Here is a 17,914-nt window from a genome sequence, read left to right as displayed (position 1 = left end):
TTTTATTTTATTTTATTTTATTTTTTATTATTTTTTATTTTTTTATTTTTTTATTTTCTAATTATTTTATTTTATTTTTTAATTATTTTTTATTTATTTATTTTATTTTATTTTAAAAAGGAATCTGTGGAGTGACATTAGGCTAATTGGGAGCTGATGAAGACTTAGAGCTGGGACGTGGAAGGAAAGCAAGGGTGAGAGTTGGCAGGGTTTACCTCCAGCTGTAACACAAGAACCTAAAGGGCTAGAAGGATTAAGTGTTAGAAAACGAGTTGGGTCTAATTGCTGCAGGCTAGGACCAGGGATCAGGGGCCCTGTCATGAGGGTGAGGGGATGGACTTTGCTAAAATATGTTTGTACACACTGCTGAGAGGGGGAGGGATAGAAATGCCATAGCTAATAGCGATGAGGACAGAGCTACCCATGATGGCCTGATCTGAATGAGAATCAGGATTGTTTGCTGGATGCAAAGCATCTGCACTCCCCTTGGCACTGCACTGATTGCCTCTTTAGGGTAGGAGGGAAGAGGAGCTGTGCCTCAGGCCCCAGAGTGTTTGGCCTGATGGAGAGAGTTCAAGTTCTGCTCCCCCCGGGTTGCAGAGAGAGTTCAAGGTTTGGTATTTGCTTCTATGCTAGCAAGCAAGCCTTACCTGCTCTGCAGGGCAAGGACTATAGGGTGAGCAGAGTCTGCCGAAGAAGAGCATGGTTTGGGATTTGGTGTGTCTGATGAAGAAGATAAAAGGGTGGTCAGCTTTAAAAGTCATTGTTGGTGCTTTTGATCTCATCACCAAGACACCTGTGGCAGCTGCTGCCTCAGTACCTTCTTCATTGACCTCCACAAAAGCTTTGTGAATTACTTGTGAGATGAAAAGATCCTTCTTCACTGACATCCCTGTGAAATCAGCCTAAACCGGGTCAAAAGCATTTTGTATCCCCATGCTGCTCAAAGGGGATTTAAGGTCATAATTCTCTTCCAGCTTCAACTTGGGCAGGTACAAATCCACTCCAGCTTTCATCATATTGGCTGATTTGGTCCATTCAGCCAATTTCTCATAGGTCAGCTCTCTTTCCACCTGCAGTGAGTTGGGGAAGAAAATAGTTGGAATGCGAAGGACAGAGACAAGACATGCACAGACCAGTGTCTTAATGCTCATCAAGAACATGTAAAACAAAACCGAGCTACCAGCAGTGAGTACCGATGGAACATGCACCATATTCACAGGGCATGATCCTGCAAAGTGCCGAGTGACTTATATTCCTGTCTATTTTCTTAAAGGTGGTGAGGTGTAGGCCTGAACCCTGAGAGTAGTTTATTATTTTTTCTCTGGTGTGAAAAATATTGCTTTTTTGCAATGTGTGACTCATAATAATAGGCACTTGCTCTGTGTGTATAACTTTTCTCTTAGTAGTAATAAATAAATAGGATGCTTGGGAACTGACGTACAAATAAAAATATGTTTGCCCTGATCTGTTTAGAATCTGAAACTGATCCTGGCATGGTCTTGAGTGGCTGTTGGCACCTTCTGGGTCAGGGTAGTCATTACTTAGTTTTAGAAAGCTCCCCACGAACTATTAGGTGCAAATCCAGACTGCAAAGGACATAAAAATGAATTTATGCAGCCCTCAGGAGAAGGTAACTCTAGGGCATGGTGATTCAGATGTGGTCCTTGCTTTCCTTTTGCTAGTCTGGCAATAGTAAAGAGGACACAAAATAGGCTGAGATAGTTGTGTGGACATAGGTTTTAGAAGTACTATATTGGCAATGTTATCAAATGCCCTGAATCCTAGGTTGAGAAATCATGATATCACAGTTTCTGAATGAAACATCAGAGCTATTCTATTGTGGTTTTGAAGCTTTTAATCTGATTCTGATACCCTTTCATAGTGTATGTGGGGCAACAATAGGCCAACTTTACCAGCTCTAGACCTGTAGTGTTATCACTGATGTCATCTGGTAGGAGGACGAACATGCTGAGTTCATTTTCCACATATGGCAGTTCAATGATTCTGAATTTCATGGTTGTTTCATGGAGTACAAAAAATTTATCTCTCAGAAACATCATCTGTACAGGTTTAGTGTTTGTGAAAAAAATTCAGCATTAAAAAAATCCTTTATACATTAAAGAATGATAAAATTTATTTGCTTCATTAAACTGAAAGCAAAAATTCGAAAACAAGTATGAGACTCAGCAGCATTTGGATACTCAGGACCCTTTCCTTTGGACAGTATTGCATTCACCCCCTTCTCAAAGTCTTTGGGATCTTTATAAAAAGTCAGCATAGGCACATGTGCTAACTACCTACCAGCTGAATTCTATGTAATATATTTCTTAATTGAAAGTAAAGGAGTTAGCTTTGATAAGCAAGTAATACTGTTAAGGATTTCATGTTTTCTCCGAAAGGTTGTGTTATCTGAAGTGAGAGCCTTGACAGAGGGGAAAAAAGTGTTGACTTCCTTCCAGGCAATACTGATTGTCACACTCTGCCTCTGAAACATATTTTCTGTGACCTGTGCTGGCTTTTCCTCTTCCCCAAACTGTATAGGACTGGATTACTGAATGGAATTGGACTGCTCAATAAACTTCTGAATTCCTGTGCTGTGTTATGTTCACAGAGCTGTTACTAAGTGCTAAAGTTTTATCTGTTTGCAGGCCTCGCTATTCTCTCTGTGAATTAAACCCTCTCTGGGCACCAGTGTATTAGGTTTGTGTGGTGAGGTTTTGGTAGCAGGAAAGCTGCAGAGATGACTTCTGTGAGGAGACATCAGAAGCTGCCTTTGTGTCAGGCAGAGACAGTTCCAGCTGGCTCCAAGGCAGACCTGCTACTGTCCAAATCTGAGCCAGTCAGGGACGTTGGTATTGCCTCTGGGATAACACATTTAAGAATGGGCAAAAACTGCTGGACAAAAGCAACTGGGAGAGCCAAGTGAGAAAATGTGAGAAGAACAACTCTGTAGACACCAGGGTCAGTGAGGAAGGACGGGGAGGAGGCACTCCAGGTGCTGGAGCTGAGATTCCCCTGCAGCCCATGGTGAAGACCATGGTGGTACTAATGTCCACCCTGCAGCCTGTAGATGACCCCATGCTGGAACAGGTGGATGTGCCCTGAAGAAAGCTGCAAGCCATGGAGAAGCCATGCTAGAGCATGGCACTGTGGAGAGGAGCCCATGCAGGAGCAGGTTTTCTGGCATCACCTGTGACCCTGCAGTGGACCCATGCTGGAGCAGCCCATTCCTAAGGATGGAAACCCCAGGGAAAGGACCCATACTGGAGCAGTTCTTGAAAAACTGCAGACTGTGGGAAGGACCCACATTGGATGTGAAGGACTGTATCCCATGATTGGGACTCCACACTTGGGCAAGGAAAATGTGTGAGGAGGAGGGAGCGGCAGAGACAACATGTGATGAGCTAACTGTAACCCCCATTCCCAGTCTGCCTGCACTGCTTTGGGGCACAGCTGGAAGAATCAGGACTGAAATTGATTCTGTTGGGAAGGGAGGAGTTGGGGGAAGGTGCTATATATTTGACTTTATTTCTCATTAACCTACTCTGATTAATTGGCAATAAATTAAAGTTGAGCCTGTTTTGACCATAAGGATAATCGGTAAGTGATCTCCCTGTCCTTTTCCTGACCCATGATCTTTTCATCCTATTTTTCTCCCCCTGCCTTGTTGAGTAGGGGGAGTGATAGAGAGTCTTGATGGGCACCTGGTGGCCAGGCAAGGTGACCCACCACAGCCATCTGCCATGATGGATCCTAAAACTGCACATGTAGTGCAGTAGGTTTCAGGTACGCAGTCACATTGTCAGTACAATTGCTTCACTTTGCCTGGCATACAAAAGGTATTTGCACTCTTAATCCATGTCACAGAAATGCTTGCTTCCATTGACAAATAATTTTGTTTGCTTTTGACACAGTCCAAAAATATGCATGCAGTCAGCTACTGGGAATTGTCAGCGCATGATAGTTTAAATACTGTTAGCTCAATAGTGTCCCCTCAGTTAATACTGAATAGGTCATACTCCCATACTCAGCTAAAATGACAAACTCCTGTGAAAATTCCCTGTGAAGTTTGATGCAACACCCAGGATGTGTGTGGAGAGAGCAGCTGGATCAGATCCCTTGAGCTCAGGGTCCCAAGAGCCGAAGAGAGTGTGTAAGCAATGCTTACAACTTGTGAAAAGTAACTTGGTCCCATTTGAAAATGCGAACATGGTACTTAGAGACATTTCATCATGTCCTTAAGCTACTTAACTTACTTTTCTTAACTTTAACTGTTCTCAAGTGTTTTGATACTGAGGACGTATTGATTAAAAATCCTGTTCCCATGGATATATGTAAATAAGATAACGCTGACTTATTTTCAGAGTTGCTGTTCTCACTGAGTTTATACCATGTGCTCAGCTGTAAGAAGTGTTGCAGTGGCATATGAAATACAGGTTAAATATTTAGTCTTCAATAATAGTCATACTGACATATGACAACAGGCATATAGACAAGGAATTTACCTTGTTTAATCTGAAGGGCATCTCAGAAGTATTTTTCTCCAGAAATTTCTTTTCCCATTTTCCTCTGAAATAAATGGCATTTACTAAGACCAACACAGTGCAAGAATGGAGAGATCCTGCAGGCAGCAGACTCTGTATTTTCCCTTCAAAATCAGACAAACAGGACTGTTATTTGAATGTGACTGTGTAACTCTCCAAGTTTAATTGTGACTTCTCTGTGCCTAACCCTGTTGCAAAAATGTTTGCATTTGGGAGGGGTTTTTTTAGTTGTACATTTCTATGATGTACATATGGTAAAAATGGGGTTTTAAGTATCTCTGTATCTTTTACCTGGAGAAGTTGTGTTAAAACGAGACCATCCCTGGAAGTATTCAAAGCCAGGTTGGATGGGGCTTTGAACAACTAGTGGTCTAGTGGGAGGTGTCCCTGCCCACGGCAGAGGGATTGGAACTAGATGGTCTTTATGGTCCCTTCCAAGCTAAACGAATCTATGATTCTATGATTAATTTTTTTAATATTGGAGGTTTGGTAGTAAACAGCATTGGAAAGTGGGTCAAGTGGTATAGCTTGAATGTTCTCTGAAATTGGTTGCAAGCAGCTGAATAATGCAGTAGTAAAAACCCTCACTAATTGAGGACTACACAGTATCTGTCATGCATCCCTCTGAACAGCAATAATTCAAAGAGGCTACGACATAAAAAATCAAAGGAAGGACCTTGTAAGGAGCAGAAGTTAGGTTTGGAGATAGGCATTCTTCAAGCTATTTAACCATACTTTGCTCATCACCTCCCTCCTCTGAATTTCCATCTTTTGTGGAGCCTTGACTGCAAGAGCAATAAATCTGGAAATACAAATAATTTGAAAATGAGTCAAGAAAAAAAGCCATCAGAGTGATACTTACTCTCAGTTTTATTTTCAACCCATGAACTGCTCTGTGCTCTGACTTGTTCTGCAGCTGTCTTAAAGTTTACAGCTTGTGACTTGGCATTGTAATAGCTTGTAATGAGCTGTAAGAACTTCTGAAAGATAGGATTTGAAAATGTATGCTTATTTAGTTAAATTTGACTTATAAAAATGTTAGAAATAATAACTTTGACAAATTAGACAATCAGCTAATATATAATTTAAGAAAATAAAATTTGTTCTAGATGAGATAACCCTTATCTTAAGGTCTGATACATTCTATACTAAATATTAAGTATGGACTGATCAAACTTCAGTCTCAAGGAAACTGTTACTTCAAATTTTTTGTGTTTGAAATCAAAGGTGCACATTTGTAATTTTGAAATATCCATGAAACAAACATTCTTCATCTTTTTTTTAAATTTCTCAAAATGACATTTTTACGTCATTTAAATACTTTTTTCCCAGCTTTGTGACATAGCGTTCAGTACAAGGTGGAAGAATAGTCTCATTTAAAGTTGAAAAAAGGCTTTTAGTTTGCTTCAGAGGTGAGGAACCTGCCAAAAGTTTGTGAGGACAATAGGGGATCGGGTATAAAGGGTAAGTTCTGGTTGAATAAAGTCAAGGCAGAAAAGCGGAATTAATGTTTGCATTGCTGTCTGCTGTGAAACAATTAATGGAGATTCCCAGTAGGAAATCCCCTAGATTCTCTGTAAAGCCTAAGTACATGAGATTATGGAGAAAACGAACAATACACATTCAGAAGGACAAATTGCTAATTACTCAGGAAACCAAACACACTCCAAGATCAAAGAACAGTAATCTCATTTAAAACCACCTTCCAAGGAGCTGGAAGATGATTAATACAATGTCAGTTTTAAAAAGATTTCGAAGACACAGGTAATTACAAGCTCATGAGTCAGTATGGGGCAAATGAACAAGAATAGGTGTAGTGGGTGTATGAATTAACGTGACTTATCAGAGGAGTGTCAACAGCATTTTGTAATAGGAAATCCTAAATCAAAATCTGTTGGACTTTTGTGGAGGTGTCAGGAAGCACCTGACACCTGATTGAGCCATTACAGTCTTTTGGATTACCAAAAGGCATTTCGTAGACTTCTCACCAAAGGGTGAGCATCTGTGGGACTGCAGAGATAGGTCATGTTTGAAAGACTGGAAAACAAGCGTAGGAGGAAATAATGTTCACAGTGAAGGGTTGTTACTACTGGAGTACCACTGGGGTATATGTGCTGGGGTCTGTGCTAAAGTATTTTTCTATAAAATCAAAATCTAAATGATTACATTAAAAAATATATATATATTAACATATTCATAATTGATCCGGTGACGTGTAAGGTATAGAAAGGGATTACTACTCTTTAGGAATGAGGTCTTGAAGCTATAATGGACAGTTGCATGACAAAAAATCTGCCTAATAGTGACAAAAAGGCAAATAAAAATTTTAGAGTTAGAAAGAAAGGAGTAGGCAACAAAAGAGAGGCTTCTAGCATGACACCATATAGCACTCTGGTGTGCCCCCTGTCTGAGTTCTCAATGCAGCTGTGACTTCCCCAATCTCAGGAATGCTAGAGTATAAAAGATACAGAGACAGGGGATGAGGGTGACCAGAGATGTGGAGAAGCATCCTTTAGAAGATAAACTAACTAGTAACGATGCCAACAGGCAGCAAGCTCAAAAGGCACAGGCACTTCCTACAATGTGTAGTTCAGATGTGGAAATCCTGGTGCTGAGGGCTGAAGTACATTCAAAAGACAAGTCTGCAAAGTCTCGAAACAACAGCTCGTCAAAGTCTATTAAGTAGACATGCCTTCTGGTTCACAAAGTCCCTGAGCTGCAGATCACTTGGTGACCACAGCAGATTCTGGAAAAGCATCATTACACAACATGCCTTTTTCTCACACACTTCCTAAACTGTTGCCCACTGCTGGAAAAAATGGACCTCTTGTCTGTCCAAGGATAGCCATGTATGGCTGTCTTCATATTCTCACTAAAACCTCAGTGCTATCATTTGGAATTTTTTTTATCATCTCTATTGATAATCCCTCTTAATGTCAACATATTCTCAAGCAAAGATGTTCAACTCACAGGTAGTAATGGGTAGGTCTTTTCCTCATACAGCCGGTTAGCACTCTTCAACAAGTAGGTGCTTCTCCTTTTGTTGATGACAGATAGGAGCTTTCTGAAGCCAGAGTGGATGTTTTCAGCTCACTCATGCTCAGGATCCTTGGAAAGAGATACCAGTTAGTATGAAGTATTTTTTTTTTTCTGTTGCACTTGCTATGTTTATTTAAATTGTTCAATTTTTTTTTAATTAAAAATGAGTTTCAGGGAATTAAACACTTTTTTGTGTATGTTGCATGTTAGCAGCACTGCATATAACTGGATAAACTGATCCGTTTCTGCAGTGCAGTGTAGGCCTTTGGGGACATCAGCTGACTGTGCTTCCAGGAAGTTGAATCTCCTCATTTTTGTCATGGTCAGGCCTAATTTTTAGTTTCACAAGACCTTTTAGATTCGCAAGGACCCATCAATGCAGCCTGCAGTTTTTGAGGAGGTGTTCTATTGTGATAGACACTGGTGTCAGACCATGGACTTACCAACTATTCAAATTATCCCTGTTTCACATGATTTCTGCTGTTGCTGTTTGGATTTTGGAGATAGCTTGTCCTGGATGTCATTGTTGATGGTTTTAGGGAGCATGAGCTTTCTTGCCAGCTGTTGCCAGCTGTTGCTTTGCTAATGGAGGAATAAGTTGCTACCAGTCAGCTGTTCCCCGTGAGCTGCCTGGGTCTCCTCCCCCGTGTCATGTACCATGCCCTGGACACGAGACACTGAGAGTCTCTGCCACTGACTCATGGTGACCTGTCATAAGATTGGTGAGGTGACATTCCTTGCTCTGATCTTTTCTCACTCATGCTGAGACATGGGCTGCTAGGAAGGACACCTAGGAAAGAATTTGGTATCCAGAGGACACAGGATAGCAGAGGCTGAGTTTTGCTGTGGGATGGGAACAGAATGAAGAGGTAATAGAGTGAAATATCTGAAAGACAAGATTAGACAGACTTTGCCAAGTCAGTGAGTTGCTAAAATGAATGTGAATGTAATGATTCATCTTGGAGAATCACCCTGCACCATCTAGGGAGAGAATGATATAACCTCCTACCCCCTTTTGTTTCCAGTTTGTCTAATTTAATTTCTTTGAGCTTTCTTTTAGTTTCTATGCTGAAAAAAAAAGGCTTGTTCAAGTTTACAAGTTTAGTTTACAAGTTTACAAGTTTCAAGTTTACAGTGTTTAGGGAGTTCCTTTGATGAAAAAGATCTGGGCAGTTTGTCCTGGTGGCAAGTCTTTGGGGAGCTGATGAGCAAGGGTGAGTCAACATGCATTACCTTAAAGGGAAATTTTGTCTACCCGATGTGTCCATGCGTAAGAAAGGTGGACGGGTCTTTACTGGGTAGGGCTGGAGTGAGGTGTGAATGCAGTAGTTGTTTTTTGCTGACACTACAGAGAGAAAAAAACCAACCTGAAGCTGATAAGAAATAGAATTGTCCAAAGCATATTAGGACAGTTGTTTTCTTGGTATTTCAACAGCCCAGCTAAAACCAAGTAAGACAGTTTTAGGGCTAATCAAAATGCTGTTAGTGTCCGAGTTCTGATTTTGAAGGCCTGAGTTCATGAGTTCACAGTAATATTACCTACTTGTTTACTTTTTCTATATAAAGTTCTTAATGAACTGAGACAGTAGATAAGAGACTGAAAACAAGCAGATGTTAGAAGGCAAAAGCAGTAGCTGCATTGGACTATTCCATTCTCAGAGATTTTTATCTTTAAGTCTTTTGTTGTAATAAATACCATCTTTCTTTGATCTCCCCGGAGAAGGCCTTGTCTCAGATGAACCTTCTTCTCTTGCAGTCTAGTTAAAATGAAGAACCTGTGATGATGATAAATGTTCATAAAGACAGCTTGTTTGCTGGAGATAAATATGCCCAAGGGTTGTGAGTATTTTAGTTTTCTATGGTAATTCACCAGCCACGTGTAATGATAGTCTATTAAAGTTATTAAAGTTATTGAGGACAAGTTATTGAGGACTCTCCAATAAATTTCTATAACTGTATCATTACTATATAGATTTTAGCCCCATTGACTGCTTAATAATAGATCAATATTGTGACTCAAATATGGTTTTATTTAGATAAGTGATTAGTTTGTGCTTAGCTGCATGGATTCTATTTTCAGATCATAGCAAAACACAACAAAAAGCATAGCACACTTAGAGTCTTACTAACATGACACAAATGTAAAACTCTGCATTTAATGTTTTTAAGTAAATGAGTATAACCTAAAAGAGTACAAATATTGAAAAGTTCTGCAAAAGAGGGCACACTGTCTCTCACAGGATCCTTCTGGACAAAACGTCCAGCATACACTGGATAAACATGTTACACAATGGATGAGCTATTGGCTCACAGGTCAGTTACAAAGAGTTATAGTGAATGGGGTAACATCAGGCTGGCATCCAGTCACTAGTGGGGTTCTGCAGGGCTTCATCCTCAGCCCAGTTCTCTTCAACATCTTTATTTACAGCTTGGATGCAGAACTTGAAGGAATACTAAGAAAATTTGCTGATGACAAATTGGGAGGAGCCATCAACTCCCTCTAGGGCAGAGAGGCCTTGCAGAGAGACCTTGACGATAAGAGAGATGGACAATCACCAGTGATATGAAGTTTAATGAGGGCAAGTGCCAGATTCTGCACCTGGGACAGGGCAACTCTGTTTGTGTGTATAGATGAGGGAATGAGAGTCTGGAGGGAAGCACTGTGGAAAGGGACCTGGAGGTCCTGGTTGATAGCAAGTTGAATATGAGTCAGCAGTGCCCCATCAGCCAGGAGGGCACACCATGCCCTGGGGGGCATCAGGCAAAGCATCACCAGCCAGTTGAGGGAGGGGATTGTCCTGCTTTGCTCTGCACTGGTGTGGCCTCACCTTGAATATTGTGTGCAGTTTTGGGCACCACAATATAAGAAAGACATTAAGCTATTACAGAGTGTCTAAAGGAGGGCAACAAAGGTGGTGAAGGGTCTGGAGGGGAAGTAGTATGAGGAGTGGTCTGTTCAGCCTGAAGAAGAGGAGACTGAGGGGAGATCTCATTGTGGTCTTCAACATCCTCACAAGGGGAACCAGAGGGGCAGGTACTGACCTCTTCGTTCTGGTGACCAGTGACAGGACTTGAGGAAACAGCATCAAACTGAGTCAGGGGAGGTTTAGACTGGATATCAGCAAAAAGTTTTTCACCTAGAGGGTGGTTGGGCACTGGAACAGGCTCCCCAGGGAAGTGGTCACAGCACCAAGCTTGTCTGAGTTCAAGAAGTGTTTGGGCAATGCACTCAGGCACATGGTGTGATTCTTGGGGTGTCCTGTGCAGGGCCAAGAGTTGGACTTGATCCTTCCAACTCAGCATATTCTATGATTCTATGATATTTTTAATACTCATATGTCTCCATTATTCATGGTAAGATTACCATTTTTATAGATTTACTATGTCACAAACAAAGGTATTTATGCCACTCCTGTGCAGCCAAAAATGCATTCAGGAGAGCTTTCTAACTTCTGCATGCAGTATGAGGAAGCAGATATACTGCTGCCAGAACCCGCTGATGTCTGGAAGCAGTGATATTATCTCTAGATTTCTTTTCTCTAGCATATCTTAGCTCCATATTATTTTATTTTAATAAAGTTGTCTCTTCGTTACTATTTAAGCGCTGTATTAGGTGGATTATTCTGTTCAGAGGGCAATTAAAATGGAGTGTAGTGTTTCAAACAAGACAGCAGTAATCTCTAATATCAATAACTTCTCTTTGGCAGACCCCCTGCTGTGCTCTGCGAACTGTAAACACAAGCTAAATGTAGAGGTAGTGCAGAGCAGGAAGATCTTGGAAATAAAGTGGAAGAATAGTGATTTCCAGTGCTGACCATGTAACTGGGGCTATTTCCTGTACCACATTATGGCAGGTCACTGTTCTCCCATATTGTTCCTTTCTGTTCCCCATAGGTAAAATAACAATGCAATTTACATAGGAACCACATTGCTAATTTCAGAACTTACCTCAGCCGTCTTGGTTGCGGTGTCACCTTTTGCACCCAGGTGGACCATAGCAAGAGCAGTTGCAATACTGCAAGGAGAAAAGAAAATGTTTTGTCCTTTGGAATTTTCGTTCAGCTTTTTGTAAAGGTCCTGAGTGAAGCTGTTGGTTGACACTGAGACTCCATTGATACACCTGAGACAAATGAGTGTCAGAGAGAGGTGATGACTACTTCTTCATGTCTGTCAAAGAATACAAAGCTGTTATTGGGGGATTGCCTGCTCCCTCTGAAATACAGTCTGAGGGTGTCCCTGTAATGGGTAAAATACTGCACAGATGCCAAGTACAGTCAGCTAATAGGTCTCATTTCTAAGACCTGCATTATTTCTTCCTTCCACATCACTTTCAGTGTCCTCAGCTTTTTTATTTATTCTTTGTCAGTTGAGTACAGTTTTAGCGAGAAATGTTTTCACAGTCCAGACTTGTTTCAAAACCCCATTCACTCTTTGCTTAATTTTCATGGAGTTATTCTTCGATTCTGAGAGAGTGAAACAAAATAGTTTCTCACTGTGCTGCTTTGGGCTTTTTTCTGTTTATTTAAACTTCCTGTGCTATTATTTTCCACTGAAAAAAGCATGGTGAATTAATGTGATTCACTATATGTATCCTGATGGCTACTAGAGATATGTAGATTTTTATACATTCTTGGTGTAGGTAAACCCACATTTGGAATCTGTAGCTGGATTTGCTAATTGCTGTTTTTCAAGTCTTCTAGCTTACATAGAACTCCAAATAGTTCCTGTTGTAACCAACAACAAATTTTCTATGGTTTCCTGGTGGTTTATCGGAATCTGCAGGTTTCCCATCCTTGTTCTGCTTCTTTTCTAAGTATGTTTTTACAGGACAAAACCAAAGCAAACACATAACCACAACTCCAGGATTAAACTAATTTTCTGTAATGGATCCAGAACAAACCTGTGCTTCTTATTAGCATATTTTAGATCAATCTAATACTTTGATAAATATTAGGATAAACTCAGAAATTTCCACTGTCTTCACCAGCATGACTAAAAACATATGGTGAAGTCAGTGCAAAATGGCATCAGGTGAAAGGTTAAGCATTAGATCAAAAAGGGCAACCGGACATTTAAATCTATCTTCACCCACAATTTGTGTGATTAAATCAAAAACTGCAGTCCTTAAAGAGAACTGCCACAAAGGGTCAGAGATGCCTGGAACCTCTGGGGTCCTCAAGTTTTGTTTTCAAAGCTTCCTAGAATCTGCAACAGCTTTGAAGCATTCTTCAGAGGTGAATGCCATGCAGCCTGTCTCATGCCCAAGTATTTTTAGGATCTTCAAATGTGATATCTTACTGCTGTTCCTGGAGATGCTGATACTCCCAGAGCATATCCAGGGGACAGGGCTGAGCTGAATATTTTTACGTGAAGGATTTCAAACTGACATCTCCTTCTCCTGTTCCCAGAGAGTGTCTGGGGAGCAATCAAGTATTTCTCAGGCTTGTATTTCTGCGAGGTTCCCTGGTCTCCTAACTGGTCTCCAAAGTCTCCTAACTTTGGTCTTCTGGCAAAAGAAAGGTCTGGATGCTTGATTCAGTAGTTATTTGAAAGTAATAAATTAGAGGCTTGAACTAATATACCCAGTGCTGGGCATCCAAAACACTGTTCTAGAGAGTCATGTTGTCTTGTGTTCAATTCCATCATCAGTAGGAGGGTGTTCTCTCCTGGAGTTTGTTCTCAGTCCTCTGATCTAAACTGACCAGTAGCCTGGTGATTAAAGCACCCTTGCTACAGGTGAGGAAACTTTCTGCCCTCCCAGGCTATGTAGGGTTTGCCCAACCTCAATTTGCATTCTGTCCATTGTGCCTTGGCACAGGGTTTCCCTAAGGGCTACACTTTGTACTAAATAATAAGCACTCCCTTCCTCTGCATAACTTCTATACCATCTTTTAACTGCTCCATTCCAAAGAATTTGACATGAATTTTTAAGACCTCCAAATAAGAGCTAGTAATTTTGATATAAATATTTACACTACCTGAAATCCTGAGAGAGAGAAGGGTTAAGATCTGTCTTCAGTCAGGATCTGTGACAGTCTGTGGGGCAACGAGTACTTTTGGAAATGAAGAAATGTTTGCACCTCCATTTTCTTATCTACATCCTCTTCTTGCATTTATGTGCACGTTCCCTCATTTATTTCTAGTTCTCCTCTCTATCACCTGCTTTCAGAACTCAGAGGGGGCGACCTCCTGAATTCAAGGCCACTGTTCGTGGATGTATATCCTAGAATGGGAAGGCCAGTATGCCTTTTCCCCACAAATGTCCTCCACAACCTTGGTGTTTGGCCTGCAAAAAGTGTAGGAATTGCAGAAAGTATATCAACCACCCTGTTTTGGCACAAAATATGTTGAAATAACTTTAGGGCTTCCTTTTCTTTTTACTCAACAAACTGGGGAAATAAATAGAAACTGATCTCAAAGCTATGGCTAAAAGGGAATATTGAAATAGACTGTTGGTCTCATTCATCCTGTGGTTAGATTTGAGAGGGAAAGCATTTGAATTCTTGTGGCACTCAGGTCAAATGAAGCCCTTACTTTGTACAGGGATATTTTGTATTTTTGCTCTTCTGTTACAGAAAGCAGATCACAAAGGAAGCTCAGAAGATATTTACACAGTCACCTAAAATAAGTGATGAAATGAGAGTGAACACTGGGCTCATTTGAAATGGCGGATGTTGTTTTAAGAGACCGCTGCTCCTCACAAAGGAGGTGAAGGTGCTTTAGATACCTACAGGCCCTACACTGTACTGAGCTCATTATTCCTGTCTGATGGATTGAGGGATTTTGAATCATCCACCAAAAACTGCAAAACTGCTTGAAAGTGCTGCTTGTAATGACTTTTACAGAAACTGATGTCTAGGAGTAGAGAGCAAAAACAGGAGGATGTGTAAAACTGGATATCAGCAAAGGTGAAATATAAAAGACTTACATGTGCACAAATATTTTATTTTGGTGTAATTCTGATCCTAGTTTGTGTGACTTACACTAAGTTGTGTTGATAAATTTCATTTGTGATCATTATATGTCTTTTCTGCTACATTTAGGGTTAGTAATGGCCTCTGCCCACTAGTATGACAAATACAAAGTAAACCAATCACCATGCAGTCAACCTATATGGAAAAAGCATCTATGTAAAGTGTACAAGTCCATATTTTGAATAAGAATTATATATTAGTGCTTCTATTCACTTGAAATCCGACTGGTACATATACTGCACAAGGTTTCAAGAGGGATATATGTGCCTCTCTTTCTTCCTATCTTTTGGTTTTAAGTGTGTGCAGCTTTCATGCCAGGAATATCCTCTTAATTTCTTGCTTCAGAAATATATTAGACACTATTATATTTAGTTATGAGCCTAAGAAATGTTCTGCTATGTATCTTAAGCTGCTGTTGTTTATTTTTTAGATAGAGTAATAGGAGAAGAAAAAAACCCAAGCAGTTAGTGGTACTATAAGCTGGAAAGATTGGCCAAAAATACAGGAAAATGAAGAAAGGGTACCCAAATTGTGTAGACACTCTTTGTGGTATGTACCAGTTGCTGCAAGATCCTTTTTAGTAATTGGAGTTACAAAGGGGAACACATTAGCTGAAGAAGAACTGCTCTTGGTTTTGCTGTGCCAGATTAAAACAGTGAGATAAATTAGTTAATTGATACAGCCAGAATGATAGAAACAAGGTTTCACAGCATCACGACGCCTGACCTGTTGACCTCAAGTGGATTGACCTCTTACAAATGGTCATAAAAAGAGTCTTTTGATAAAACTGGTCGTTTTCCTCTGGCATATGGTGAAGTAATTTTGGTCTGTTTTGAAGCTGTCTTTCATCCCCATCTTGGTCAGCAGTGAGGTTGTATCTTTCTACCTGTTTGATTTGCCATATTCCTGTACCTGTACTCTGTAAATGGTCCACTCTGAGTAGCCTTTGGGGCGTCTGTTGAAGATCAGTTCTCTTACAGGTACACCTAGTAAAAAGCAGCAGAATTTAAAATCAGTGTTAGACTAAGTCCAAGTATGGATTTTTACTCTGCAGAAAATCCTATTCAGTTATGTCCCCTGGGAAGAGAAATGAAACTAACTGTCACATATGTTGCAATAGAACTGTAAAGGACTGGACAATAACTAACATGTAAAAAGAGGGTTTCTTGTGCCTGCTATTGATGGCAAAATAAAACCTTTAAAGGTATGAGTGTATTTGCTTTGAAGTTTGAAAGCAGTTGAGTTTTTATATGTCCTTGTCTTGAATACTAACAGTACACTAACCATTGTAAATTTTCTTGGTTTTGTTTTTGTGTGCTGTGTCTACCATTTCTGCTTGTCATGAAGTTCATCCATCACAGAGGTGTCAGGGATTATTTTATGAAGCTGATTTGCACTGGGACACAAAAGCTCCATCTTTCACTGAAGGATAAACTGAAAGCATGTTTTGACAGGCATGGAATCACTAAGTGACAAGCAGTCTACGCTCACAACATCTATATATTGAGGCTGGTTTTATCAGTTTCATGTAGGTACTTCTTTATTTAGTTTTCAAAGTACTGTGACTTTTCAAGGAGGAGTTTGTGGACCTGAAGTTACAAATCTTGATGATACAGAATAAATCCAAGTCTTCTTGTAAATAGTTATTGGGAAATGCAGTCATGTAACACCTATTACTTGGCCAATACCTTACAGGAGGCAACAAAAAAGAAGGAACCAGGCCCTCCTCAGAGGTGCCAAGTGAGAGGACAAGAGGCAATGGGCACAGACTGAAAATGTGAAATTCAATCTGAACATAAATAAACACTTTTTTTACTGTGAGGATGATCAAACACTGGCACAGGTTGCCTGGAGAGTTTGTGTAGTCTCCATTGGTGGAGACAGATATTCAAAATCCAACTGGACATGGTCTTGTGCAACCTGCACTAGCTTACTCTCTTTGCATAGGGGATGGGACCAGATGATCTCAAGTGGTTACTTGTAGCCTGAACGGTTCTCTGACTCTGTAAGGGTTAGCCTGATTTGAGAGCCAGGTGCTGGTTATCATGAAAATAGTGCAGGGAGGCACAAACAAAACAGCTCCGTGTGTTGCTTTCAGTAGATGAGCCCTGAAGAGTGTTACACCCGTGAAAGGGTTTCTTTCCTTCTCTTTCACATTTTTCATCTGTATTCCAAGTCTTATACTGGAAGGGATACACTTTAAGAAAAGCTGAGACTGGGAGTAGTTTGGTACCAAAACCAGTCTGTTTGACCCTTTGCACCTCTCATTAAATGGCAGTCACTGTGCTGTAGTTCCTCCGAGAGCCTTAGAGGTATTGCTTTGCAGAGCCCTGCAGCATGCTATGAGTGAGGAGATGCACAAAAATTGAAGTGGGAAGACCTTTCATTGGGTTTGGTATGGAACTCTTGCCACCTTTTGGGTAAACTTCTGCTCTTACATGTAGTGACCCTTCAGGCTGGGTATGCACTGTTTAGGAATTCCCAGTTATTACTTATTGTGGAATATATACAGCAGAGAGATAGGATTACAATGCTACAAGGCTAAGAATTAACATGCTTACCCACCCTGATGGGTCTTTGATGGCCAGGCATCACTTAAGTGGAAGAGGAATGGTCTTTGTTGCTCCTCAGAAGAGTCTCAGCCTTCGTGTTGATAATGGTCACCTTCCAAATTTTCATTTTTTTAAAAAAATTATATTTTATACCTCCTCATGCAAGTGCTTCTCCTCCTGAAGCCTTGCTATGTTGACTATTCCGTCCTAACAATAACTTCTCTGTTTCGGTACAGTGAACAAGATGCAGGTATGCTTTGTTGGGTGGAGATGTAGTTCCACATAGAATACCTTTTGGTGAGGTGGAGTGAGTTGTAATTATAGGTGGAATTTTGCTGAGAGTAAATGCTTTTACAGTAGCCTGCATTCAAATGTTGTTGTCTTAGACAATGCTTTCTGACACGTAGTCAGAGTACCACAACGGCTACAAAATTTTATGCTATTCCTTTTGGCCGCAGGATAGCACAACTGCTGCCCTCCCAAGCCAACAAGCATTGCTTGTTTGCTACTGTACATGGGCAAAAGGGATGTGTGGAAGACTCACTTTTTTCTTGTTGCTTGTTTGCTGTTGAACATGGGCAAATGGGGTGATTGGAAGGTGATCTTCTGGGCCATAGCCTCTAGTCATACTTCTTATTTCTAGTGTGTTGGGACAGATATGTTTAGTGAATGCCTAGGACAACATGTGGAATAACAGTATTTTGGGGCCTATTTGAAGCCCACTGGCATATTGGGATAGTGTGTGGTTGATTTGGAATGGCAAGAGTGGAAACACGCTCCAGCCATGCACATTACAGGATAT

At 40.6% G+C, this 17,914-nt stretch overlaps 1 pseudogene; it reads right to left on the bottom strand.

Moving 5' to 3' along the window:
• Positions 1-164: 164 nt before the first annotated feature.
• Positions 165-17,727, bottom strand: LOC113991507 (annotated as a pseudogene).
• Between the last annotated feature and the right edge of the window lie 187 nt (positions 17,728-17,914).

Source organism: Pipra filicauda, unplaced genomic scaffold (assembly GCF_003945595.2).
Source record: "Pipra filicauda isolate LSUMZ 115617 unplaced genomic scaffold, ASM394559v2 scaffold48_size3843733_pilon, whole genome shotgun sequence".
Taxonomy (NCBI): domain Eukaryota; kingdom Metazoa; phylum Chordata; class Aves; order Passeriformes; family Pipridae; genus Pipra; species Pipra filicauda.
Note: the sequence above shows the minus strand (reverse complement) of the source record. Positions and strands in the feature narration are given on the sequence as shown.